General features: G+C 38.6%; 1 protein-coding gene and 1 long non-coding RNA gene across 11 annotated transcripts in view; one reads left to right on the top strand and one right to left on the bottom strand.

The window, feature by feature from the left end:
• Nucleotides 1–19432, bottom strand: part of LOC135981421 (uncharacterized) — a 55133-nt gene extending 35701 nt beyond the window's left edge. The window contains exons 1-2 of one of the 2 annotated variants that reach the window (XR_010598424.1): nt 19088–19432; nt 5616–5732 (exon numbers count right to left, since the gene is read on the bottom strand). This is a non-coding gene — a long non-coding RNA (uncharacterized LOC135981421). The remainder of the gene's footprint in view (nt 1–5615; nt 5733–19087) is intronic. The other variant, XR_010598425.1, reaches the window with a different exon arrangement.
• Nucleotides 1–27321, top strand: part of TPK1 (thiamin pyrophosphokinase 1) — a 502338-nt gene that overhangs the window by 339345 nt on the left and 135672 nt on the right. The window lies entirely within an intron of this gene.

Raw genomic sequence — 27321 nt, 5'->3', positions numbered from 1 at the left:
CTAAGGCAGTCTGATTTTCTGGGAGATTCACAGTATAGGCAGAGAATTGTGCAGCCTGGAAATATTCTGGTCAGAAGGGAGAGAGATAGTTGGGGAGCCGGAACCCAAAGAGTAGGTGCCCTTGCTGGACCACAAAGGACAAGTACGGGAGCAGTTGCCCTGAACAGTAACAACTTCATTATAGCATTCAGAAATATATTCTGTGATGCTACAGCAGCATTACATTTAGGAGAAAATAAGATGTATATTGAAAATTAATAATCTCAATTCTAAAAAACACAAGAGCGATCTTACATCAACAGCTGTTAATTTAATATCATAAGTTATTTTTTATGAACAACCTCACCAAAGAGAGAGGAAGAAGAGGACTAGCTAGTCAAATTCTGGTAAACTGTTCAACTCGTTTGAAAACGTGTATCACAAGGTTCTCCTCTTCTCTTTGTATTTGAGTAGTGGATGTTTTAGCATCCAAGTATATTTTTCCCCTCATCAAAATATTACAAAACCCTTCACGATTGTCATCACAGATCACACATATGGCAGGTTAAAGGATGGTTGTGTGCATCCTTATTTCATTAAATCTTTTTTAAGCATTCCTAACCTTCACCTCCCTAAAATATTTGTAAGGAGAAAAATAATTACACACGTGACAGTCTTTCATAGATGGATGAGCACAAGAGAAGCATAGAACAGCATAGAAATGTGCTTACAGTTAGACTTCAGTTTTGCTCACATTCCAAGAATTTTCACAGAAAATTCATACATTGTCACCAATGCAATGAGCTGTCATCCACGCAAAATACTGAAGCACAGTAATGTTACTCTTTTCCATACATAATCAGAAAAAACATTTGTGGATGAGAGGTCAAAGAGAGAATTTCCACACACTCAAATTTACCTCATCTCTAGTTCTGTGTGTTTCCTAACCAAGGAATGCATATGCTGTGTGCTCAGTAGATATTGACCTAAACGTTGGTTTAAAAAAAAAGATGAGATGTGGTTTGGCAGGCCAAAATATTTTGAAGTGTAGTAGGAAGCATGGAGAAAGGTACTAAATCGGTTGTGGGAGAAGCAGATGAATTGGGAGTCAAAGCTAGTACTGTTCTGTCGCTGTGCCTCAGTGGGTTACAGCTGAGAATACAAGATTCAGGACAAACCCCTAAGAAATAGGACAAACCCACCCCAAACTGGTGGTTATTCTAATGTTAGATATACCACGCCAGTAACAAACATAAACTTCTCTCTCACCACACTGCTTAACAAGAAGTCAAAAATGCAGTCTCCTTAGGCATTCCAGCCCTTCTTTCACCACCTAGACATTAGACTTTATGATGAGTGGTTATTGAAAACCAATTTAATCAAACAAAGGGTTCTTCTGATCTCAAGAGACCAGCCACATAGCCCGGTCAATATATAACTCAGATCTTCCCCAATAATCGTGCTGTTGTCACTCCTTTAATAGCTACTATCTAAGGGTTTATTTTTAAGAGAAAAGAAATAGAGAATTAATATGGTCAGTAGATTATATACATACAAGAATTTTGCAATGATTATATCAGGTTTGAAGGAGTGATGGAATAAACTGCTTTAGTTTGCAAAAGTCTCTCTGGAAATTACCCAAATATCTTGAGGGTCATCAGTCCTTGTTTAGAGCTTCCTTGTTAGAAATCCAATCCAGAGAAATGAAGCAGGAAATGAAGACAAAATGGAGATGTTTCCAGGGTCTTTTATACCCTCCCCCATGTGGATGGAATGTTACTGTCCCAAACAAAGCTCAGTCTCAGTTTATGGAAAATTACAGTCACAAGATGGAGTCCAGGGTCACATGAGCAGGTCACATGCCCTTACCTGGCTTTGATAACTCACAGGAGCAGCCATTGCCCACTTGGAGGCTAAGGCATCCACAGGGAGACTTGCTGGGTGGGACAAGTTTCCTCTGTGGCCCACTGTGAGAGTTAAGTTTTCTTTAATGGACCGTCAATTTGAATAGTCCATTCACAATGTGCTGGCCAGACTAGATGTAAATTATCTTGCGGATGTTATTCCAGGAGCAAACACATCTGAAATGCAGCTAAACAGGCAATATTCATAACTTTATGCATGTATCATCTCTGTATCACAGGATCAAAATACTTAGCAGATCATAATTTTTTCATTGACACCTTACGTGATATACTTTTGTACAAGATTTGTTTCAATTATATAACAGTGGTAGCAACAATTATATACACGGTCATATTTCAGTCATACAGCATCACATGTTGGCAGAATAAAACGGGCAAGGGGAGACAGGCAAGAATGTAGATCAACTATATAGTCAGGACCGCAGTTATGCAATGGCTTGAAGGCAAGGAAAAAATATTTCCACTAGAGGTGTTGCAGAAGTCCAGTTGGTAAAAGAGCAAAGACAAGAGTGACATGAGGGGAAAGGAACGCAAGCCAAAATAGGGAAAGAACAGGTTAAAGAATATTTAGATGTTAGATATCTTTAAGTTAGGAGGGCCTGATGAAATTCATCCTAGGGAATTTAAGGAATTAGCTTAAGCAATCTTGGAACTGTTAGCAATTATCTTTGAGAAGTCCTGGAGGATGGGTGAGGTCTCAGAAGATTGGAGAAGCACAAGCATAGTATTCCTATGAAGATTGAAGAGGGACCTGATAACAGTTTTCAAATATGTTAAGGGCTCTTATAAAGAGGACTGTGATCAAGAGTTCTCCATGTGTCCTGAAAGTAGGACAAGAAATAATGGGCCTAATCTGCAACAAGGAAAATTTAGGTTAGATATTAGGAAAAACTTATAAGTGTAGTTAAGCTGTGGAATAGGCTTCCAAGGGAAGTTGTGGAATCCCCTTCATTGGAGGTCTTTAAGAACAGGTTGGAAAAGCATCTGTCAGGGATGATCTAGATTTACTTGGTTCTGCCTTAGATTTTGAAGTCCTTTCCAGCTCTACATTTCTATGATTCTGCGATCAGATCCATGAATGTGATGTGGTCAGATCATCCATAATTTTAGCCACATTATGAATAGAGTGTAGGGGGCACAGTGTAGGTCCCAAAGAGGAGGGGATAGCAGTAGTCCGAGTGAGGAACAAATCGGGTATTTAGCTGTCAGGATAAAAATGAATGTTGGATGTGAGGGGAGGGGTGGAAAGAGAAGTTGAAGATGACCCCAGATCACAGCATAATTATTTTGGAGAAATATTTTTTCCAATCAGAGACTTTCATTGCAGTAGATTCTCCTTGAAAAAGAGTTGTAAGATTATTAGCAATAGCACATGTTGGTCAAGCCCTTCTGAGGTAGTAATATGCGAATTGTTCCTACCACATCATACAACTGTCCTCCTGCATGTGTGCGCGCACACACCTTGTCCTTTGCTAATAGTGGTTATTGATTCAAAATACTGATTTTATTAAATTAAGCAAATACCACTAATGGCTGATACTGTTGTAATACACAAAGCTCCTCTACTGGGAGCTCACCTGATGCATCTGATAAATTTGTGTAGACTATGGAGACATAGACTATTTATAATTTAATATTTCAAAATATGTGTAAAATACACTTGCATACAATGGACTACCATTGTCACATAGTACTGTATGTTCAAAAGAAGATGTTTTTGTTTATGTTAAATAAAGTTGTTTCCTTTCTCCCACCATTTATTTAGGACTTGATCCTCGGAACACTTATGCATATTTTTAAACTTACTCATGAGACTAGTCCCATTAAAATCAATGTAATAATTCATGTGAGTAAGTATTCACAGGATCTGGGTCTTAAAATGTAAATTCTGCAGGTCAGGGACTCTTACGCATTTGTACAGTGGCTGGTGCAAAAGGGGACCCAATCCCTGTTAGAAACTTTAAGCATTATAGTAATGTATTGAAATTCTGTCTCTCTCTATAATGTGTACTCATACAGCATATGTCATGAGGCTATTTAAATAATTTACTAAGTACTCCATTAATCTTTCCAGGACATCTGACTTACCAAAGAAACAGCGTGTTAACCAAAAACTAAGCCTAATATCCTGTTTACAGATCACTAGCATAAAAACCCATCTGCCACTGGCAAAAAGTGTTAAGTGGAGACCTACTCTGGCCTGAATAGGCAGATCTTAAGAGTTTCAAAACTAATCATAGATGTTCTGATGGAAACGCTCAGGTAGGAGTAGGTTCACACACACTGGATTCATTGTTATGAGTATCCATGTGGGCAAAGGTTAAATAAATAAACACAAAAATCTTGTCTGAATGGCGACTGCATCCAGAGGCATAAAACTGTGAGCTTCCCAAATCAGACACTATCATAAAAGTAAAGCTTTCCTTTTCCAAGGATCGAACAAATCATGCAAAGTATGTCAGTCTGCTCAGAACTGTCTCTAACTAGTATCACAAGATGTAACATTCTTCCCCTCTAATTGAGGACTTTTCTACACAGGGACACAGAGGAAAATTAACTAAACTATCTGAATAATTAACTATCTGGATTAACTAAAAGGTCTGAATTTAAAGTAGTGTATTAAACCTCTGTGGTAGACACTGTCATACAGAATTAAACTTGTCTTAATTCAGGTTACTTTAATTTACACTAAGACAAATTAAATCTACTTTAATTCAGAATGAAAGTCTCCACACAAGGTTTTATGCAGTTATCCACTTTAAATTCACACCTTTAGTTAACTTGAATTAATTTTCTTGAGTGTCAATCAGAAATGTGTGAAAGTCTTTCCTACCTTATAAACCATCAAAGAAAATGAAAGGAATTACTCCCAATCTGATCCTTGTAACCAAATTACTCCACTGATCAAAATAAGTGAAGGGCAAAATACAGCAGTAGCAATAGAAAATGGTTCTGGAAAATAGTTTCTTCTCTACGTAGCTGAAATGTTGACTACAAACCAGAATCACAAAAATACACTATATAATTTAATACATAATTAAAATACGTAATTTGTGATGTATATTACACACACATCCACATAGATCCATAATTCACATCTATCACAAAGCTAAAACTAGCCTTACGAAAAAGTAAGAGCCTGCAGACAAATATGGCTGTACGTGTCCCCCCCACCACACACACACACACACACACACACACACACACACAAATATTCTTCAACTTTTTTCCCCTTAGCTATGTTCTTACATACATAGTGAGTACATAGTTTAAAAAAAAAGTATTATCTAAGAACATTTCATCGTGTTTATACATCCATAATGTGTTCTCAAGAAAGGAACATGATTTTTGAAGAGGGAGTTATTAAACATAATGTTATAACTGTTGTGCATAAAGGAATAAGATGAATGGATAGAAAGGATGACTTGAGTACAGTTATAAGTCATGTGGGAGCAGTGTTTTGTGCCACTGTTTTATTACTATTCTGGGAAAAAGCAACATAATGATATCTACTGCAAATTATTTGTATACTACCCCATTGTGAATTATAGTTCTTGCCAAGATGATCAATGCTTCCCCTGGTTAAAAGGGCTGTTTCTGTTTTATCATATTTAATTTCTGGGCCATTTGTCATGATATGCCTGTAATAGGGTGCTCAAAGGGCTGGGCTATCTAGTGGGAACGCCTGATTTCCAGCCCCTTGCTTCTTACCTCTGTTTCTTCAGTTTGGACTATAGGGGCCAAGCCTCAAACAGTCTGTAGTTGCTTGACTCGAGTATCGCCCCCTTGTGGATCTTTTGCAGTGTCCAGCCACAGCCTCAGGTCCCTCTGGATGGGAGAATGGAGTAAGATTGGCCTAACCTTAGAATGTCTCTGTAGTTACATCATTCAATTCACTCTCACCTTGTTGCTCCTTGGTCTCCTCAGCAGTCTCCTCAATCAGGGATGCAGTGCTTCTTCCCCAGTGGCTGTTCTGACTGTCAGGCTCTTAGTGATACTCCCCTCATGAGGGGAGGCAGCTAGAGCCTGCTCCTTCACCAGTCAGCCCTGAACCGAGCCAGTTTCTCACCTTTTCTGCCTCCTCCAGGCCTGGCCTTGGCTGCAGGTATAGATGGGCAGGGCTAGGTGAGGCATAAGCTTTTTGAACTCTGTCTTTGCTGGTGTGAGATTTCTCAGCCTCATCACAATACTGTAAACTACAGCCCTAGCCCTAAACATAAGTTTAAAAAAAAAAAAAAGTGTATTCCTTGGTAAATCCTATTTAAAAAGATAAACCAGCCCAAATTACTTTTAAAACCATATAATAGTCATAACATTATTTTATATTTTCAGTGCTTATGAAGGTCCCCATCCTTCGGACAACACACATGCCTTATTTTAAGATTGTGAATAGCTCCACTGACTTCACTGGGTCTGCTTTCATAGATTATAGTTTAAGGCCAAAAGGGATCATTAGGTCATGTAGTCTGACTTCCTGTATGTCACAGGCATTAAATTTTACCCCATTACTCCTGTATTGAACCCAAGAACTTGTGTTTGGCTAAAGCATACTTTCCAGAAAGGCATTTGAAGACTCCGAGATGGAGAATCCACCACTTCCCTTGGCAATTTGTTCCAATGGTTAATCACCCTCATTGTTAAAAAAATGTGTGGCTATTTCTAATCTGAATTTGCTTGGATTCAGCTTCCAGCCATACTTACACGTTAAAAGTTAAGCAGACATTTAATATTTGCAGGATCTAGTTTGAATTATTAAAGATATTTTAAGCATCACCAAAGCAATGCATGCGTTACTAATTTAACAGAGATGGAAGTTCTCTAGCTTTATTCAAAAATTTATGTCATTGTGGAAGTCACATTCTCTAAAGCACTTGAGTTCATGGTGTTGCTCTCAAAATACATTGCCTGCAGAAAACATGTGATTGTTGTGGCAGAAGTTAATTTAAATTATGATTTTTTGGACCCTGGTGTCAAGCAGGGAAATTTGGTTCCTGACACTTTTAATTTAACAGCTTATAATGGGATTTCTGGGGGTATGCATGTTTGTGTATAAATGTTTATTTAAAAACTAAATGTCTGTTTAGTGAGCAAAATCCTGGCCTATATTACATCTGTAAAATTGATTTTCTGGATGTAGCAGAGGACAGAATTTAGTCCAATGTCTGTTTAAATTGTATTCATGTTTGTTGTATGTGTGTCTATATACACTGTACCCTCGCGGGATTTGGGATCCATTCACAGAACGGCGTTAATGCGTTATAGCAGGAACCATGTTAAAATCCATTGCAATTAAATTTGGGATCCATGGCCGCGACCGCATTATATGCGAATTCGCACTATATAGACACGCATTCTAGTGAGGGTCCGGTGTATGTATATACATACATACATACATAAAATATAGAAAATATGCAATTGTGTGCTGTAAAAGTTTTATTGACACGCATTTTAAAGATTATTGTGTTACTCACAAGTTCATTAGCTTGCCCTGCCCCATACATGGAGAGGTTACTGGTAGTGCTTATCATACTAGAGAAAGATGCTAATTGACAGCATGCGATCAAAACATATATTTAGAATATTCATATTATTGGTTCCATAGTCATTAAAGTTTGAGAGCTTAAAATACTTGTCAAAATATTATGTCAAGCTAAGAAATGGTGCCTTAACATGTCTTAGTTTAGCAACTCTTATTGGCATTACTGACATTATATGTCAAGAGTAAGAAGGAAAAAAGTCCACTGCTTGACAAGACACTTTTACCTGTGTTAAATATCTACACTTTTCATTTTTTCATTCCTTCTATTTTTTCAAAATTTTATACCTTTTTCATTTTATCCTCATGTACCAAAATTTGATGGATTTTTCTCTCTACTCCTGGGCCTGAATAACACAGGTCAGTTCCAAACTCACATCTGAACTTTCGTCAAATTCTTGAATTCAAATTTGAGGTTCCAGTTCAAGCCCATCTGTACTATTCTTTTATTTATGAATAAGTGAACTTGTTTTGGCTAATATTTGGCTATGATCATTGTGGTGCAAATAGCTAAGCTCAAACATGGGTTTAATTCCATGTAATAGACTTGATATAAATGAGATAGGAAAATATCCACGGGATAAACATAGTGAACAGTAGAGCAGAGTGACCACAGTGAAATATCACTGTAGAGAAACCAGGGGGAGGAGGTGGAGAGAAAACTAATGAAAAATATAAGCAGTATATATTTTAGGAGAAGTTGGCAGTAGTGCCTGTAGTTTTGAGGTTGTCTAATGCTTTATATATGCATTATACTATGTATAGGCACCCACTTGCACCAAAACATTTTGGTTTGGGAATGTTGTCCAATCTCTAATAATTACTACATGCTTACCTTTAGAACATAAGAACTGCCATACTGGGTCAGACCAAAGGTCCATCTAGCCCAGGGATTGGCAACCTTTGGCACGCGGCCCGTCAGGGAAATCCGCTGGTGGGCGGAGACGGTTTGTTTACCTGCAGCGTCCACAGGTTCGACCAATCGCAGCTCCCACTGGCCGCAGTTCGCCGTTCCAGGCCAATGGGGGCTGAGAGAAGTGGCATGGGCCGAGGGATGTGCTGGCCGCCGCTTCCCATCCCAGCCCGCCAGCGGATTTCCCTGATGGGCCACGTGCCAAAGGTTGCTCATCCCTGATCTAGCCCAATACCCTGTCTTCTGACAGTAGCCAATGCCAGGTGCTTCAGCAGGAATGAACAGAACAGGTGATCCATCCCTTGTCGCCCATTCCCAGCTTCTGACAAACAGAGGGTAGGGACACCATCCCTGCCCATCCTGACTAATAGCCATTGATAGACGTATCCTTCATGAACTTATCTAGTTCTTTTTTTAATCCTGTTATATTCTTGGCCTCTGGCAAAGAGTTCCACAGGTTGACTGTGCATTGTGTGAAAAAAATACTTCCTTTTGTTTGTTTTAAACCTGCTGCCTATTAATTTCATTTGGTGACCACCAGTTCTTCTGTTATGAGAAGGAGCAAATATACTTCCTTATTTACTTTTTCCACACGAGTCATGATATTATAAACCTCTATCATATCCCCCTTAGTTGTCTATTTTCTAAGCTGAAAAGTCTTATTAATCTCTCCTCATATGGATCTGTTCCATACCCCTAATTTTTGTTGCCCTTTTCTGTACCTCTTCCAATTCTAATATATCTTTTTTGAGATGGGGCAACCAGATCTGCACGCAATATTCAAGATATGGGCATACCATAGATTTATATAGAGGCAATATGATATTTTCTGTCGTATTATCTATCCCTTTCCTAATGATTCCCAATATTCTGCTAGCTTTTTGACTGCTGCTGCACATTGAGTGGATGTTTTCAGAGAACTATCCACAATGACTCCAAGATCTCTTTCTTGAGTGGTAACAGCTAATATAGACCCCAACATTTTATATGTATAGTTGGGATTATGTTCTCCAATGTGCATTACTTTGAATTTCATCTGTCATTTTGTTTCCCAGTCACCCAGTTTGTGAGGTCCCCTTGTAACTCTTTGCAGTCTGCTTTGGACTTCACTATCATGAGTAGTTTTGTATCATCTGCAAATTTTGCTACCTCACTGCTTACTTCTTTTTCCAGATCATTTATGAATATGTTGAACAGTACTGGTCGCAGTACAGACCCTTGGGGGACACCACTATTTACCTCCCTCCATCCTGAAAACTGACCATTTATTCCTATCCTTTGTTTCCTATCTTTTAGCCAGTTCCTGATCCATGAGAGGATCTTCCCTCCTATCCCATGGCAGCTTACTTTGCTTAACAGCCTTTGGTGAGGAAACTTGTCAACGGCTTTCTGAAAATCTAAGTACACTATATCCACTGGATCACCCTTGTCCACCTTCTTGTTGACCCCCTCAAAGAATTCTAGTAGATTAGAATCTACAAAAATCATGTTGACTATCCCTCCAACAAATCATGTTCATCTGTGTGTCTGATAATTCTGTTCTTCCCTATAGTTTCAACCAATTTTCCTAGTATTGAAGTTAGGCTTATCGGCCAGTAATTGCCTGAATCACTTCTGGAGCCTTTTTTAAAAATTGGCATTGCATTAGCTATCGTCCAGTCATCTGGTACAGAAGCTGATTTAAATGATAGATTACATACCACAGTTTAGCCAGAGATCCTTTTATGTTTTTAATTGAATTGACTTTGGGGTGGAATTGGAAGGGGGAAGAAAGTTTGCAGACTCTATCTATCTATCTATATACACACACCTGTATGCACAGAGTGGTGTGTGTGTTTGTGTGTGTGTGTGTGTGTGTGTGTGGATATAGACACATATACATACACACACATCCCATACCACTCTGTGCATACAGGTGCGTGTGTGTATTATAGTTAAGGCTTCCTGTCTTTGCGGAAGTCCCAGATTCCTGTGACTTCCTGCGACCTCCGTAACTTCTGCAGTGGCCAGTGTGGCTGACCCCTGGCGGCGGCGGGGCCCCCGGGGCTACCTCTTTGGCGAGGGCTGGATCAGCAGCGGGCCCCTGGCTTCCCTCCCCACCTGCAGAATTTCTCCCTCTCCCCCCCTCCAAGATTTAATCATGAGTATTTTTAGTATAGATCATGAACAAGTCATGGGTAGTGATTTTTTTTATTTTTGCCCATGACCTGTACATGACTTTTACTAAAAATACTCTTGATTAAATCTTAGCCTTAATTATTTTGTGTGTGAGTGTGTGTGTGTGTGTGTGTGTGTGTGTGTATGTATATATATAGTATGTGTGTGTATATATATATTTGATCAAAAACAATGACCATATCACACCAAACTAAAACCCAACAATGTAGTTTGCTGATATATTTTAAGTAACATCAAGAAAAAAGTGAAAAATCTTTACAATACAGAAATTATACTTGAACATTTACATTGTGTTATAAAAAACTGAGTAGTGGTTTCAGAAGTGTTCAGCATTGGCCTAACTCTGCTCCATCTGAAGTTAATGAGAATTTTGCCATTGACGTCAGTGGGAACAGCGTTAGACCACCACTGAGTGCATTTGAAAATTCCACATCGTCTTTCAGTAATGCTGCTGTAGAATTTCTCCTACACATCATCTGCTACTACAGTTCTTGTTCTGAATTTCTTCAAAAGTCTCTGTGGTTGGTGAGGATTCATGAGTAGAAAAGTCTCCTGATATGTATAAGGGCTGGTCTTCACTACCCACCCGGATCGGCGGTAGAAAATTGATCTCTTGGGGATAATCGGGACGCGATAATTGATCCCCAAATTGACGCGCGTACTCCACCAGCCCAGATAGGAGTAAGCGCCGTCGACGGGGGAGCCGCGGCGGTTGATTTGCCGCCGTCCTCACAGCGGGGTAAGTCGGATCAGATACGTCAAATTCAGCTACGCTATTCGCGTAGCTGAATTTGCGTATCTGAAATCCATTCTCTCTGCAATTGTTTTTTCAGTTCACGTATTTCTATTGTATTAAATTCCTTCCATAAATTAAACAGATACAATTGTTTCTAATTTGCTGCTTTTCTTAAAAAGGAACCCCAGGGCACCAATGCATCTCTATACTAATGGTAAGTAAATTTAAAATTAGAATCTAATTTTACTAAACTAACCTGAACCCACTAACACCAGTGACTTAAGAATGGGCAAGTACCTCATTTTTCTGACAGAAGCTAGGAATGTTAACTTCTGCATATGTCTGCTTGAAGCAAATTTTTGTGGTCTAGAAATAAGCACTTGAAAGAAGGTTTTTATAAGAAAAAAAAACATTCACATGATTAACTGTGGTATAGTGCTGGTAAAATAAAAATACTCTTTTGTCCAGGCTGTGAAACAAACCTGTTTTCTATGTGTTCAATATGAGTTGTATGTCGTGTCGTCAGATGTTCGGCTGCGAGTGTGTTCTCCCTGTGTGCTGTCCCAGCTCTGCGCAGATAGCTGGCAGAGCAGATCTCAAGTGAACCGCCCAATGACTACAAAATCCCTTAAGGTGCAAAGACACTTGGTCAGGTTTATTGTCAGCAAAGCACAGTCTTGGCTTCCCAGATCAATTTCTACAGTTATACTAGCACATATATGCCCATGACAATGGATGCATCTCAGTCAGTGACGGGACTTTCCACTGCCCCCTTGGCTGGACAAAGACACTCTCTCTGAGATACCTCTTTATACACCAATACAAACAAGTTACATATTACCCTTGACATATCAGGGTGCCACCCTCTGATGTTTTAGGGCACCACCCATTGCCTTGTACCTGTAGGTTCGATCAAAACATCTCTATTCTGTCATCCTGACCTTATCCCTTAAGATGGGTCAGCATGTTCCTGTTATCTTTGGGGAATGTGTTTATCGGGGTGTTCTGGTACCAGCCTTCTGGAATGTGCTTGCATGAGTGTTTTGTGCCCAGCACCTCTGAATATGTGTTTTTGCAGAATCAGTCCTATGCTTGCCAAATTCTGTGAACAGAGCCTCCCTCTTGCTCACAACTTAACTTTGCTTTATATCAGCAAAGTTTTGATTACTTTAGCTCAGGCCTCATACCAGGCCTTTGATACATGGGCTTATGTTTCAGGCCATCTTCCTACTACATGTCTAAAAGAAAATATGTGCCTAAAAGGGGTATAGGTTAAGTTGTACATTTCAGTGCACTTGCAGCTCCCAATGAAACCAAAGAGACCCACATATGTGATTTCATATTTTAGTCTTTTTAAAAATTCAGTTGCTTGTAGTGTTTGGGCGTTCAAAGGTAACTGGCTTAACTAAGCACTTTCCCATTTTTTGTGGGAAAAAGAAGGGTGAGGACTGAGAAACACATCTTGAAAGCACAAATTGATTCTGGCATTAATAAAATGATATCATTAGACATCAAAAAGTAATTGTAGGAAAATACAAAAAAAACAGGCAAACCGTTCAGGGAAAAGATTTTGTATATGCTGATACCATATCCATTAAGTTGTAATACTAACTGTTGTACTAAAATAAGATTTGATAGGAGAGGTTCTGGGACTTTTATGCTACTGACTATTTTTCTAAAATGTCAAGTTAACAATCAAGAGTGCTTACCTTGCTTAGAAACTAATGATTGTCAGAGCAAAAGACTATAAAGAGAGTTTGCTTTCAGAGAAATGCTTCATACATTCATTTGCCTATCCTTGTTAATTTTTATTTCAATCTTAATTCCTAATGGTGGTATACATTCCATAATAATTAATGTAATGGCCTTGGTTCACTAACTTCGACTAACAAGACATATTCCTTTTTGACCTTCATTCTCATATTTAAATATTAGGCAGAATTCAAACTTGCGCTAAGAAAAGAATTAATAAAGTGTCTTTTGAAAGATGTCCCTTTGTATTCAAATTAAAATATTTTGTTTGGTAACCCCTCAAATGACTATTAATTAAATGTAAATAGGATGCCAGAATTATCACATCATTGCAGTCATACAGCTGTCAGTTGCAAGCATAATTATAACTATACTTCGCAGAACTCAACTTTTATTTTTTATAATTTTGACAGATCTCGATGTTTATATATATTTTTTCAATCTACCTTAAATTTTCACAATGGTGGGGAAAAATATTTTTGGGAAGGAGGTCAGACAAGAAGAGAGCCAGACAATAATTATTTAATTGACAGTAAATGGTGAGATTCAAAAAGTTAAAGCCGTATAACCATTAGACAAATTGTCAACTTCACACGTCAAAATATGAAAAAAAAAGTATCCTTAAACTCAAATACATTCTCAAGCCTATCTATAATTTTTTTGGCTGTGTGTGTGTGTGTGTGTGTTTTTATATTTATTTATTCATTTATTTATATATTTATATATATATATATATATATATATATATATATATATATATATATATATATATATATATATATATATATATATATATAGTGAAATTGACGTCTACTGACATTTGCCTATTGTCAAAGTTAGACTCAGGACTTATAGTTTGTTAGACCACTCTGTTTTATTAGCACAGCGCTCTGCTAATACATTCAGATAATGTGAGCCCCCATGCAAGATTCAAACAGTCTTATTTATACAGATAAAAGGGTGCGAACTAAACAAAGGGACAGAGAGAGCAAAATTGTAAAATTTGCCTAGGGCACAATATGCAAATCCTGCTTCCTTATTAACTCTTATCGATCTAAGGCTAATGCTTTACCAATTGCCCTTAAGTGGGGCAATTCATGAAGTAGTTAATGTCTGCTTTCCTGCCCCCTGGCTTGCAGCATTTCTTATTTCTACTTAAAGGTACATACAGCATTCTTTAATTCATTCTATTTCTTTAATATAATTCATTTCACTTTCACACTATATAAATCTAATTTTTCCAAGTCTAATTATAACTGATGCCAGTGACCCAAACTAACCTGTTTAATTCTTATACCTCTCATCCTTCCACCTATGGGATGAAGAACTGAAGTGCAACATCCAAAGGGTCTGATCCCAAGAGGTTAAGAATTAATGGGAGTTACAGAAGTGCTGTACTTCTCAGAGATGGGTCCTTTATATCATAAAGTTATTTACACTAGGGCAGAAGTAGTGTAGACCCCCAATCTGCAGGGAAGTATAAGGTACATCAGTTAATTTACACCCTTTGCATTCAGACGCAGTTTTCTATAGTTTGAATATGAGTCAGTGGAATCATTCAAATTCCGTTGTTGTTTTTTTCCTCTCCCTAAGGCATGTACTGTGGAGCTGTTTAGATAACTACAGGGAGAGGATCTTTTGGTGCCTTTTTAAAAAATGAGTAGATAATCTAAAGGCAGGGAGGTGAGGAGTAGAGCAGATAATCGTGAATGGCTCACATCTACAGCACTTGTACATAGCTGTTTTGTTAATTGTACATAGAAGATCCTCATATAGACATCTATTTCGAAAAAAATTGTGGTTGTTAAATCAAGGACTGTCCTCTGGGTTAGCCAGAGACTTACCAGCTATGTAATTACAAATGACTTATTGTAACAAAGTATTGGAATGAGTTATGTAAGATTTAGTTTTTATTAGTTAAAAAATAAATTAGAACAGTTGCAGCTGCATCAGAAATCATACTGGCCTAGTGATAACACAGTATTGTGTCAAGAAAAAGCCTGCCTCTTCAAAATGGCTGCATCTCTCTTGTAGAATTTATAGTAATGGAGTGCCTGGCAACATTATTTTGCACATTGTCTTTCAAACAAATTGCACCCAACATACCTTGCAGTAGAGTGGGGAAAAAATAAGAGGTATTTTATAGGCAAGGGAGAAAAAGTATGTTTTCAGCTGATTTTTTTGGTTTTTAAATGAGATGGAGAGTTGAAGATCTGAGAGATGGAAGAAGGCTGTTCTGTGCAGACACCAAAGCTGCAGAGGGATGGTATCTTACGATCAACGGTGTTGAGATTACATGGCGGGAAAGAGAGCAGTCCGGTTTTAGGTGAAGGCGGTGAACAGGAAAGATAGCAGAGTAATTCCATGGAATGTTTTAGAACAAGGAGGCATTTTTTATCTGGGACCCGTTCCATTAACTTGAACAGGCTTTGGATCATGCCTTAAATTAATGGGGAACCCGAGCTCTTTGTGTCTGAGAGGAAGGAAAGTGGCAGCACGGGGGAGGGAGGGGAAGGAAACTGTGTGTGTGTGTGTGTCTGTGTGTCTGTGTGTGAGAGAGAGATTTATGTAGCTGGGGCATTCACTCACCCACCCACTAATCTTAGCCCACTTCAACATGCTGAGGCCTCTGCAGTGCATGTTGTAGCAGCTGAAATCTGCAAGTTCTGGGAGGAGCTAGTTAAAGCCACAAAATCTAACCTTCATCCCATTGAAGACTGTGATAAAAGTCCCATTGATTACACTGGAACAAAGATTTGGCCTGCAGCTTGTTGGATTTTAGTTGTGTTGCATAATTATGTGCAATGCTGTTTCACTCAAACTGTGACTTCCTGTGGGCCAGTAATTGCAGAAGTCATTAACATGGTTTACAGGGAAGATTGTTGAGGTTAAACATTAACAGGTAACTGGGTAGTGGCCATACACTTCATACTGGAGGATGTGAACTTTCACTACCAAATCAAAGCCGAAGATGGCCTTATTCTCCCCCCCCTCGCTTTTATTGGACCTGATCCAACAGAAGTTGTTTCAATAAAAGATATTGCCTCACACACCTTCTATCTCTTAACCAAGAAATTTATTTTGTTAAAATCAAAAGTCCCTATGGTGAGATCTGCCTTTGACTCCTGTTAAGCCTTCTCACTCTTTCATTCACCTGTTCTTTATGTGAAAGACAGAAGATTTACGCTGTGAAAGAAAAGAAATAAGGGTAGATTTCTGTTTTTAGATGCAAAAGGTACACAAGACAAAAATGGCTGCATTTCTTAAGGGGTGTGTGATATACACCATGTGTGATTCTCTTGTGCTTTAGGATCTATCTGGTTATGCACAGGGGGTAAATATCCTTGCTTCTAGCAAATATAACCTGTGTTTAAGCTCCATGTGTGGTATGGATCATTACGCATAAATCAGCCAGTTCAGCATCTAGCATGTGTTTCATTTTTACATACTGCAGAGTAATTTAATTTACTTGTACTGCATTATATTCAGCCTTTTTTTAAATGAAGACTATTATTTGTGTTACAATGGTCACAGTTTTTAAAGAAATATATTTTATGTATGGATATATATAGTTACCCATGGATTAGTGTCATATAGTCAACAGTTTATGGATCAAAATTCCTGCATGCGTAATCTCATATCCTTTGTAGGGTTTCTAAGTGGCCAGTTTTGCTTTTTTTTTTTACAGTGTTTACCATTAAAAAGCCAACATTTCCCAGCAGTTAGTTCTCCATTTATCTCACAGCTCCTATTCTGAATATAGAGGAAAACTGCAGTATCTGATTTCATTGTATGGTAACTTGCCAAATGCCAACTTCTTACACTATACAGAGGTTATATATGAAAAGGCCATCCTGGGTTTAGAGGGTTTAATAAATTGCACCAGATATTCCTGCTCCTGATGGTGGAATATGGAAAAACGATCTTGTTAAAATCTCTCCTAGATGTAAAAGTCATGCATATCTCTAAGGCCTTGAAGCAGATGAGAGGCTGCTAGTTGGCCAAACATATTGTGAGCAAGCCCCTCAAGGGCCTAATCCAAACTCCATTGAAGTCAGTGCAAAGACTCCCATTGCTTTCAATTGGCTTTGGATCAGGCCCTAAAGAGAGCTGTGTAAAGGGCTGGTCTTCAGCCCAGCTCTATCCAGGCCTCTGTGTTTGTGAAATTTTAGCTAATTATGTATTTAAATTCTTGACCTAGTGCAATAAAGTATTTAAATGTCTAAATGAACTGAATTGTGTCTGCAATTATTTATGCCTACAAACGGCAGATACTAAAAGAGAGAGCAGGCTTTAGAAATATGGTGCAAAGTGTTTGGGGATTAAAAAAACCCAAAAAATCACAAACTACAGGATGGATCAAAAGGCATAGGATGTTAAGAGAGTACAAGTCTTAAGAAACAAAATGGCATTTTAAACTTTGAATCTTAAGCTGCCAACATTTAACATGCTGAAAGAACTGTGACATTCAAGGAATCAGTCAATTTCCTTTGATATATGCATTCAGTAACTCTAGGTCAGGGTAATAGCTTATGATTTGTTATGTTGCATTAGGTCTTTCTCTTCCCTTGTTTTCTAGCAAGAAGTTGAAAAACCTTTTTTGAGTGTTTGAAATTTTTGGACAGAATTGCTAACTGCTTTGATGAAAATTGCCTAAGGAATATACAGTACTAATAATACAAAGGCTAAGCATTATGTGGTTGATAAGAAAACTGCAAAGACAGCAAGAGGAAAAAAGATACCTGTTCTGAAGCAACTATTAACTTTGACGTTAAAAAAACAAAAGAACCATGCACACACATTTAAGCCCTTTTCACAACAGAAATACCAGTAGACTTATAGCGGATATTCCCAAGTGTACTTTGAGAGAGAATTTTCTGTAATGAATGATATCTTTCTAGACTGAAGACAAATCAACATCTCAGGAGATTGTAGGACTGGCTATATCAGTGATATTCAGACCTCAGTGATTCAAGGGCCAAATTAGTGATCATCATTATCCAAAAGAGCTACAATGGTGAGAATTCATTGTTTCATTTACGATAGCACTATATATTTGTATTTAAACAATATGACAGGAAATATTTAGTTTATATATTATTCTCACAGCAAAATGACTGTTGTTTTTACTAATAACATAGTAAAAGCATTAATAACCTAGTAAAAACATTGTGATTGGTTAATAACTTAGATGGACACATTACCGAGCCATTTGCAGCTCGCGAGCCTAAGTCTGAATATCACTGGGCTATATAATATAGTTCCTGTTTGAGTGGCAGCAGCTGCAAACTTTAGAAATTGCAGGTGGGAGAAAATGTCTTCATAAAATATTTATCCACCCAATACATATGTAAAAGAGACAAAACTATTAATGCAAATATGTGGAATTCACAGTTTGGTAAACTCTGAAATTTTCTCACTTAAAAAAATCCCAAACTTTTCTCTCAAGATAACTCCATGTTTTTCATAAAATAGCTTCATAGCTCTTCCAACAATATTTCACCTTTGCTAGTTTGTCCCCTGGGATCTATGCTGTGACATGTTTTCCAGGTTTATGAATGTCTGGTATAGAGAGAGAGACTTTTACCAAAACCTCGAGTCTTACTGCCAATAAAGTTTGGGGAAAGTTTGGATCCAGAAAGGGATCTGAACTTTATGGCGGCTTCATATGTATAACTGGCGAAACTTTAACCATGACTTTTAAACACCCTCCAACTTAAAATACAGATACTAATTTCTGTTATCTGAACTATGCAACTCAGGACCATCTCTGGTCTGGTAGCCAATATAAACCATGTCGGAAGCATGGACGATTCTGAGTTTGTTTGCTTGAGTGTGTGTTTTTAGTTTGTTTTTGTTTTGTTTTTCTTTCTTCCCATTTTCTGGCAGGTCTGACAGGGTTTGGCATGTGCAGTTCTTCCCTTTGGGAGTCTGTGACCAGTGGTGTATATAAAGGCCAGACAGGCTTCTCAAAACAAAGTATTGTTTGCTTTAACTATGGGGGAGAGAGGGTTAAGCATTTAGAGAGAAGGGATATTAAAGCAACGGTCTACAGGTATGTCTCTTACCTTAAGCCCTTCCATCCTGTGGTGGTGGCCGAGGCAGTCCTAGCTTGTTCAGATACTCCAGTGGATGCCTGTCTGACAGTCTGGTTTCCCAACAGCTCCCCAGCCACAGCCCCTGCTCTGGAGAGATTAACCTTTTAACTCAGCCGGAGTCCCTTTTTCTGGTCAGTTCCCAGGCTTTTGGCTGCCACCCCATCCCAGCTAATAGAGCATTGACTCTTAAGCCTTAAGTGTTTACAAATGAGTGGCTTATCTTGAGCCACTGGTTCCTTCCTGCAGGTTTTCCTTACAGCCCACTATTAAACTAAAACTAATATATCCTAAACTTTCCAGTAAGCAGGTAGCATTCAGTATCCATAGGCCATTATAGAACAGTTCATCTGCAACAGGTTTCAAGAAATTGCTTCCCTCAGTCTTACCCCGTTGTGGCACTTGACTAGTTTATATGCAAGTAGCTGAAATCAGTTATTAATACCTTTTGTATTATATTTAATTGGCTCTCTTTCACTACTGGATACTCAATAGCCTTTTCCTGATTAGGAAGACCGGTAGTTTAAGCCAAAAAATATTTGAGCATTATTGAAAGCAGGAGCCGGGGGGACAGCTGATAGGTGTGGAGGAACACTCAGGTCTCTTCCTCAAAAAATTCCCTAGTGCTTAATAGTAAGGGTCTTTATACTATGTTCTTATCCATGCATCAAGATAATAAAGTTCCCCTTGTCTAGCTGTGTCTGCACTTGTCATTTTAAATTTAATCCTTGATGCAGTTCTATATTTTAAAGAAAGAGACACCATGTCTCCTGCTAATTAGTTGGATTGACTCAATTCAGGATTTTTTTAATTGGAAGTTCTATTTTTAATTAATTTCAAATATCAAAATGAAACTAGTTAGTAAATTCATACTGACCAATAGAACCCTGTAGCAGTGGTTGTTTGAAGTAACTTGTTAGCCAAGTAGCTATGTCTAATAAATGCTGATATGTAACATCCTGCAATGACAGTTCTTGGGGTACCTAGGACTGTGAGGCACCTTGTTACTCCCTGCCTCCAGCAAGAAGGAATCTTACCCATGGTGTTTGGGTGTCAGCTCCCTCACACCATCAGCCTGTCAGCCACTTAAGCATCTCCGCTGGGCTCTGCCAACCCTGACTTCACTTCGCAGGTTAACAATAGGTGCAGCCCAATTCCCAAATCCCTTTGAATCGTTCCCCTGTACCATCCCAGTCCCTGAAACTGGCTACTCACATAAATTCCAGATCCTCCGCACCCAGAGGTGCAGTGTACTCCAGTTTTACCTTGTAAACCACACAACACTTGGGAGCACTTATAATAAAACAAAGGAAGGTTTATTTAAGAGAGAATGAGGATTTAACTAGAAACGAGAGTATGATGAAAGCAAATGGTAACAATAGTTAACTTTCCTATCTAATCAAGTAAGTTTCCTCCCCAAAGTTCCGTCCATTTCTCAAGAACCAGGATTCAAACCTTCATGAAAGCACTCCCTTCCTCAAGGGGTTTCGTCAATGAAATGGCTACAGAGTGCTTCTCACTCCCTGTGTTATACTGAAAACAACCTTTTGTTTTGTTCACACAAGGTGCAAACTCCTGGCTTGTTAAGTTTCTTTTTTACCTGTAAGTGGATTTGATTATTTGTCCTTGCTTCTGATGGTTTCCCGTGTGAAGTTGAACAACTGAGCCTTTTGCATCATCTCAAACAGGGTGGGGTGACAACTCCCTCCTGCCGGAATAGGCCATCACCAAGATACATTACCTCCTGGTGACTAATTTCTACTCCAAGTCCATAAAGCATACATGAATATAAATAAATTATTCCTTAAATATTACCTGCACATGTATCTCATAATGGTTCTGAGCCTTGACAAGTTATGAGCTTTCAGTAGATACCCTACATATTGGTCTTTGTGGTTAAATATCGTGTGAGACCTGTTTGGTGTGATGAGTTTGCCAGGTCTGACGTCAGAGATGTTGCAAAGAACAGGGGACCCTCTTCCAAGGGGTATCTGTGTCACACCTGCTTATTGTTTAAGTATAATAAAATCTGTTAAGTGACTGTGTACAGTTGGTTAGCTTTCAACCACTCTAGTTATGCATTAATTACATAGGAATCATAAATTGGAAAGTGTTTATAACACTACTAATGCATATGAATAGAAATTGTCTATAAATTGAATCAATGTATTATGACGTCATGGTTTGTTAGGGAGATATCAGTATAGGCAATCCTTTTTGGAAAACTCTTCCAAAGAAAACCTGGATTCCTCAATTGGCTTTCTAATAACAAAAATATGATTATTCTATGTATTTTTCCAAAAAACAAATTTTATTTTATTTTTTTAAATGAAGTATGTCCCTTTCTTAGAGGGAAGATGGTGTTTTGATCTAACATATGCATAAAAAATCCTGGATGTGTTGACTGACAAGTACATCTGACCTAAGGTTAGAAATGCACATTGGCCTTCTGCATAGTGTCTTTCTAAAGCCTTCAAAAAGCAGAAGAAATGGATGACTTGCCCCACCCAGTCAGTTAATTTATAAAGGCCTTCTCTGATTCCATTCAGCCAATTGCTCCCCATCCCTGCTCTGCCACCAGCATAGATATGGCTCATTGTATAAGCATTCTTCCTAAAGCAGGACCACCCGGGGGTGGGGTGGGGGGGGCGGGCAAGTGGGGCAATTTGCCCCGGGCCCTACAGGGGCCCCCAGGAGAATATAGTATTCTATAGCATTGCAACTTTTTTTTTATAGAAGGGGGCCCCGAAATTGCTTTGCCCCGGGCCCCCTGAATCCTCTGGGCAGTCCTGTCCTAAAGTGAAGCATGGTTGTTGTGAGATATATATTTGATTTATGATTTTAGATTTGAATAAAAGTGAAAAAGATCTCTTTACATGACCTCTAGGCTTTCCTTATGCTCCCAGTCAGTCAGTCAGTAGCCAGCTGTAGTTCCTTGTCTTATGCTTGATGTGACAAATTGGGAAAAGGTTGGATTTATTTTTTAAGCCATGTCTGTACTACAGAGTTAAGTCAACTTAAGTTATGTCAATGATCATAAACCTCTGTAATTACATCGCTTGTGACTGTTCACACAATGCTCCTTGTGTCGGTGGAGCACGTCCACAGTTGGTGCTCTAGCACTGACTGAGAGAACAGTGCAACCTGGGTAACTATCCCAATGTGCAAATCATTGCCACCTGTTGCTAGGAGTTCTGAGAATAGATCCTAGTGCATCATGGAGGCGGGCAAGGGTACATCTCCTGCATGCGTGTGGCTTTAGACCGGGTCCGTATGCTGCTTGCTTGTGTGCTGCTTTGGTAATTACTGCAGAATTAATTACTGATTGGCACAACAAAGTTTCTTACATCGGGGAAGAAACAAAGCAGTTCTGCTAAGGAAACTTTGGCAAAGGATTTCACAGTACCTTTAGGAAAGTTTTCTAGAGATCTAGAAATCTAGATCTAGAGATCCTAGTGTTCATTAACAAACTTTTCTGCAGGATCCCCACTGCATAGCTGCACAGAGGAATCAGAAGCAGATGCAAACGGTACCTAGTGGTGCTAATTTCTATCCCTTCTCCCATGTGCACCATGTAACAAAATAAAGGACACCTCTACCTCATGTCGCTGCATATAAAAGCAAAGTGAGTACTTACCGGAGCTCTCCTCTCCTGCTTCTGGTGTACTAGAGACAGAGTACTGAGACTGGCTAGACCCCTCCTGATTCAAAAAGAGGTCCTGGCTCGCCACTCCACCAGACGACCCTGTCGCCTGTCCCACATCCTCCTCCAACTTGACATTCTTGTCCACCACTTTGTCCTCAGGGTTGACTCTGCTGGCTGCTGCCTTCAGTCCCCCCGAAGTATCCACGGGGCTCTTGGCAGTGGAGGTGGGGTCACCATTGAGGATGGCGTGCAGTTCCTTGTAGAAGCAGAGGGGGGAAGTGGTCAGCTCATCTGGAAGCTGACAGGGATAGTTTCTGTGTCACAGGCTCCCGTAGAAGAATTCTGGCAGGGTTCAAGTCCAGTTGGACTTGCTAGATAACACGATTGGCACCCAGGGAGGTGTAACCTAGAGACCCAGTTGGAGAGTGGCCAGATTGCAGGATACCATCTCAGAGAGAAGTGGAAGCATGGGCCTACTATTTGAAAGGGGTGCATTTTGGGGTCTCAAAAAGGGCAGCCTACCCAGGCACCGTGACACTTGACTGCAAGCTTTTTGGGGCAGGAGCTGTCTTATTGTGTTGTACAGCACCTAGCACAATAGCATCCTGATCCCATGACTAGGGCTCCTCAGTGCTATGTAATACAAATAATTAATAACACTTAATCTTACAGCAGCATAATACACTGAGCAGCACTGGAAAAAAAAATTGAACAGGAGTGATCTCAAGGTCAGACAGCCAGCTGTATTAGCTACAAAAATTCTCCTTTCCACCTTCCGTAGTCTGTTCAGCCATAGTATGCTCAGTCTGTAGTATGCTCAGCCATCTCCAGAAACCCTGTAAAATAGGTGGAAAAGACAAGGGTTACACAATTTTAATGAACTGTTCCATGCTTTTCTCACCAGTCTGTTTGAAATACATGCCGCTAAGAAGTAGATTCAGAAGCATACCTTAAAAACCAATAAACTAGGGTTATTACAGACCAAGGATGATACTGAGTTCCAAAGCTGAATAGTTCATTGGGTCAGCACCATAACTCCCAAGGTGAAAACCACAACATTTTAGCAGTGAATACAAGCCCAGAGAGAACATGCACCCACATACCCTCAGCCATCTCCTCTTAGAGCTATGCTTCTCAACGAGGGGTATGTGCACCTCTGGGCTTACGCAAAGGTCTTGCAGAGGGTACATCAACTCATCTAGATATTTGCCTAGTTTTATAACCGGCTACATAAAAAGCAGTAGCGAAATCCGTACAAACTAAAATTTCATAAAATGACTTGTTTATACTGCTCTATATACTATACACTGAAATATTGATTCCAGTTGGTTTATTTTATAATGATATGGCTAAAATGAGAAAATAAGCAATTCTTCAGTAATGCTGTGCTGTGATACTTCTGTATTTTTGTCCGATTTTGTAAGCAAGTAGTTTTTAAATGAGATGAAACTTAGGGGTACGCAAGACAAATTTGGAAAGGTTGAGAGACACTGCCTTAGAGTATAGCTCCAGCTCCATATAGCTCCCACTGCTTGCAGCTTTGGAAGAGTAACAGAGAAATCCATATGTTACTCAGTATTAATCCATCTTCATTCTCTTAAACTAATTCTAGAAAGACAATTTTGTTCACACAATACCCAATACAGACCCTCTCTGGTTAATCAGAGTTATGCTCATTAGCATTTATTGCTGTTAGTTAAACAAATCTATTCTAAAGTTAGAAGCTGAAATTATTTGAACAATTATTGTTTTTCAAGTGTTGGTTTAAAACAAAATTATTTCTCCAGCAGTAATAAAAACAAACCATAATTAATTTTTCCACTTCTGTAGATAAGGTCTATAACAAACTCAGTTACTCTCATAGAATAGTTTTTAAACTCTTTTTTCCTCTCCTTTCTTCTGAAATTCACTAATCAGGTATGACTTAAAAGTAATTAACTTTTTTTTCCTGGTTTAACCATAGCTAAAAACAAAAGTAAATTCTTCAGGAGTCTAATCCTTAAATAATTAAGTCAAGTAATTGATTTCTTTCTTTCAGTTTCTTACTGTTTCAGATGTTAGGAGGTCATTATAAGTATTTAACTCTTTGAGTTATAGGTTGCTTTAGACATGCTTTCTTATCTTTTTTACTCTGCATGTAGGAAATAGTTTCTTGTATAAACAGTAATGGGCGTGTTCATTTGGTATAACAATACCCCTCTTTACCTATATTTCATGTAATAAATTTCAAAGTGTCAGAATGCTGAACAACCATTCTCAATCCCTACACATCCAATATAAAACTAGTTATTCAAATATAAATAAATATACAATTAAGCTGAATGTAGTGATTAAGCCATTATAGGCTTTCTATTGCTCATTTACACACTTGCTAAGATTTTCAGTATTGACTAGTAATTTTGGTGCCTCAAATTTTGACTACTCAACTTGAGACACCATAAAGTGACTTTAATTTTCAAAAAATGCTAAGTAGCTGCTCTCTGAATATCAGGCCTCTCTAAGGTGTATCAGATTGGCCTCCAAAAAACTGAGGTCCCAAAAATTGTTAATTACTTCTTTAAAAATTATTATGATAATCTGAGCCTTTTTGATTAGTTTAAAATAATTAGTCCATCGCCTGGAGAATAATATATAAATATATAATATCTTTGGAACGTAACAAATTAAAGCCAATGTTAGATGTGAATTCTTCAGCTCTGCATGAATATTCTGTCTGCTGACAATTTGTGTTTGGCTGGGATCTCAGAAAATAGAATCTTCATTTCAGTTCAAAATGTTATGCTTAATATCTCTTCTATTAGTGTAAGTGGGCTTCTCATTTCATGGGCTGAAAGAATGAGTTAAAGAGCACTTCTATTTTCCAAAGGGAAGCTGCCTCTATAGCCAGACAAGATTCAGAACAAAGGAATACAGAATTCAGGGGTGCCCCCTCCTTGTTACATCCTATTTAATAAAGGATCCTTGATTATATGCTATTTAATGCTGGGTATATCCATGTAGTTTTTCCCAGAAGTTACTGGTACTTCAGGTTATTTGGAGTTTATTGCTTGGCTTTTCAGGCTTTCAACATCTCAGCCATATGTGCTCTTCCCATCCATCCCATTTTATTCAGAATTTCTCTTTATTGCTACCTCTCTCTTGGGAAGAAACTGTTTTGTTCATCTTTAGACTTGGACAGCTCTTGTCAAAATTATCTTTCCTACCTTGAAAACACAGGCTGTGAATAATCCAACCTGTCTCTGTTTATCAGTCTCTGTTCTTTAGTTTTGGGTTGTGTATTTAGAGCCCCTGTCTCCTATCAAAAGTCCTTATTGCTTTTGGACACAAGAGACCTGGAGTCTAGTTTCTCTCCAGGAAGGTACCCTCTATGTTCAACCTGCTGCTGTTTGAAACTGGCTAAAAGTTTCTGTATACTGAGCATATATCACTATAGTATCATATGAAAGGCATAGAATAAGCAACATTACTTGTTACAACCTCTCAACACTTACATGGTTTTTGTTACGACATGATTACATTGATCATTAGTTTTATATTTTCTGTGTAATGGTTCTTCTTTTTGCCTCGTGTTGCTCTGCAATTTGTACAGCATTGTTTAATTCTGGCTGCCTTTATTAGTCACATATTTTGAGAGTGCAAATGCTGTTTGGTGTATAAAAGGCAAATGAGGTGTACATCAGTGCTAAGACTTAGATATGCTGTCAGTCAGTAGATTCAGGTTTTTAAATACTAATTTTTCCAGGTGCAGGAGGTCAGCACCTTGTCCAACAAGCAGTAAGCAATTAAATATCGTCAAGGCTTTTTGTTGTCCTTGCTGCAAACCAATACAATTTCTTTTACCTTTTGGTGGTACTCTAAATATATCAATTTAATTTTGTAGAGATAATCTCTCAGATTTATGGCTGTGATGATAAATGGGATGCCAGGAAAATGCAAATATTATTTTCAGACCTTCAGAGACCTTTGAGAAAGGGTGCAGGTTTGACTGTAACACTTACAGCACTGTGAAATAGTTTAGGACCAAATGTGGCCCATTTAAAATTACTTTAATGTGACAGGGATTCTCCTTTGGATTCTAAGGATCAAATTCACCCCTGATATTAGTGGGCACAGTTCCTATTGAAATGAATGGAAGTTGTACCAGCATGTGCTCTACAAATATTTAATAGAAATTCCACATTCACTATACATTTTGTTGCCAAAAGGAATATGTTTTATGCACTGTAAAGTTCAATTGACTCTGCTGTTGCATGAGAAAGGGATGGTGGTAGGGAAGAAACTGCTTCTGCAGGACACCCTAGACTTTAATATATCCTGATTTAGGGAACTGAGGCTCTCTGTCTTTAATACTAGCAGGGTTGGAACTTGGGGATAATCAGTCATCCTCAGCACAGACACCTGAGATATAATTTCTCTTCAGAGTCAGCTGGGAGAGGAAAGACCCCAGATTTTTGAAGCAAGGTCTGTCAATGAGAGCACTACTACAAGGGCATCAGATTACTCCTTCCTAGAACCAGAAGTAAAACCAAAAAAGTGTACATGTAGTTGTGACATTACACCC

Source organism: Chrysemys picta, chromosome 2, assembly GCF_011386835.1.
Source record: "Chrysemys picta bellii isolate R12L10 chromosome 2, ASM1138683v2, whole genome shotgun sequence".
Lineage (NCBI taxonomy): Eukaryota > Metazoa > Chordata > Testudines > Emydidae > Chrysemys > Chrysemys picta.
The sequence above is the reverse complement of the archived record's forward strand: the minus strand, read 5'-3'. Positions and strand labels throughout refer to the sequence as shown.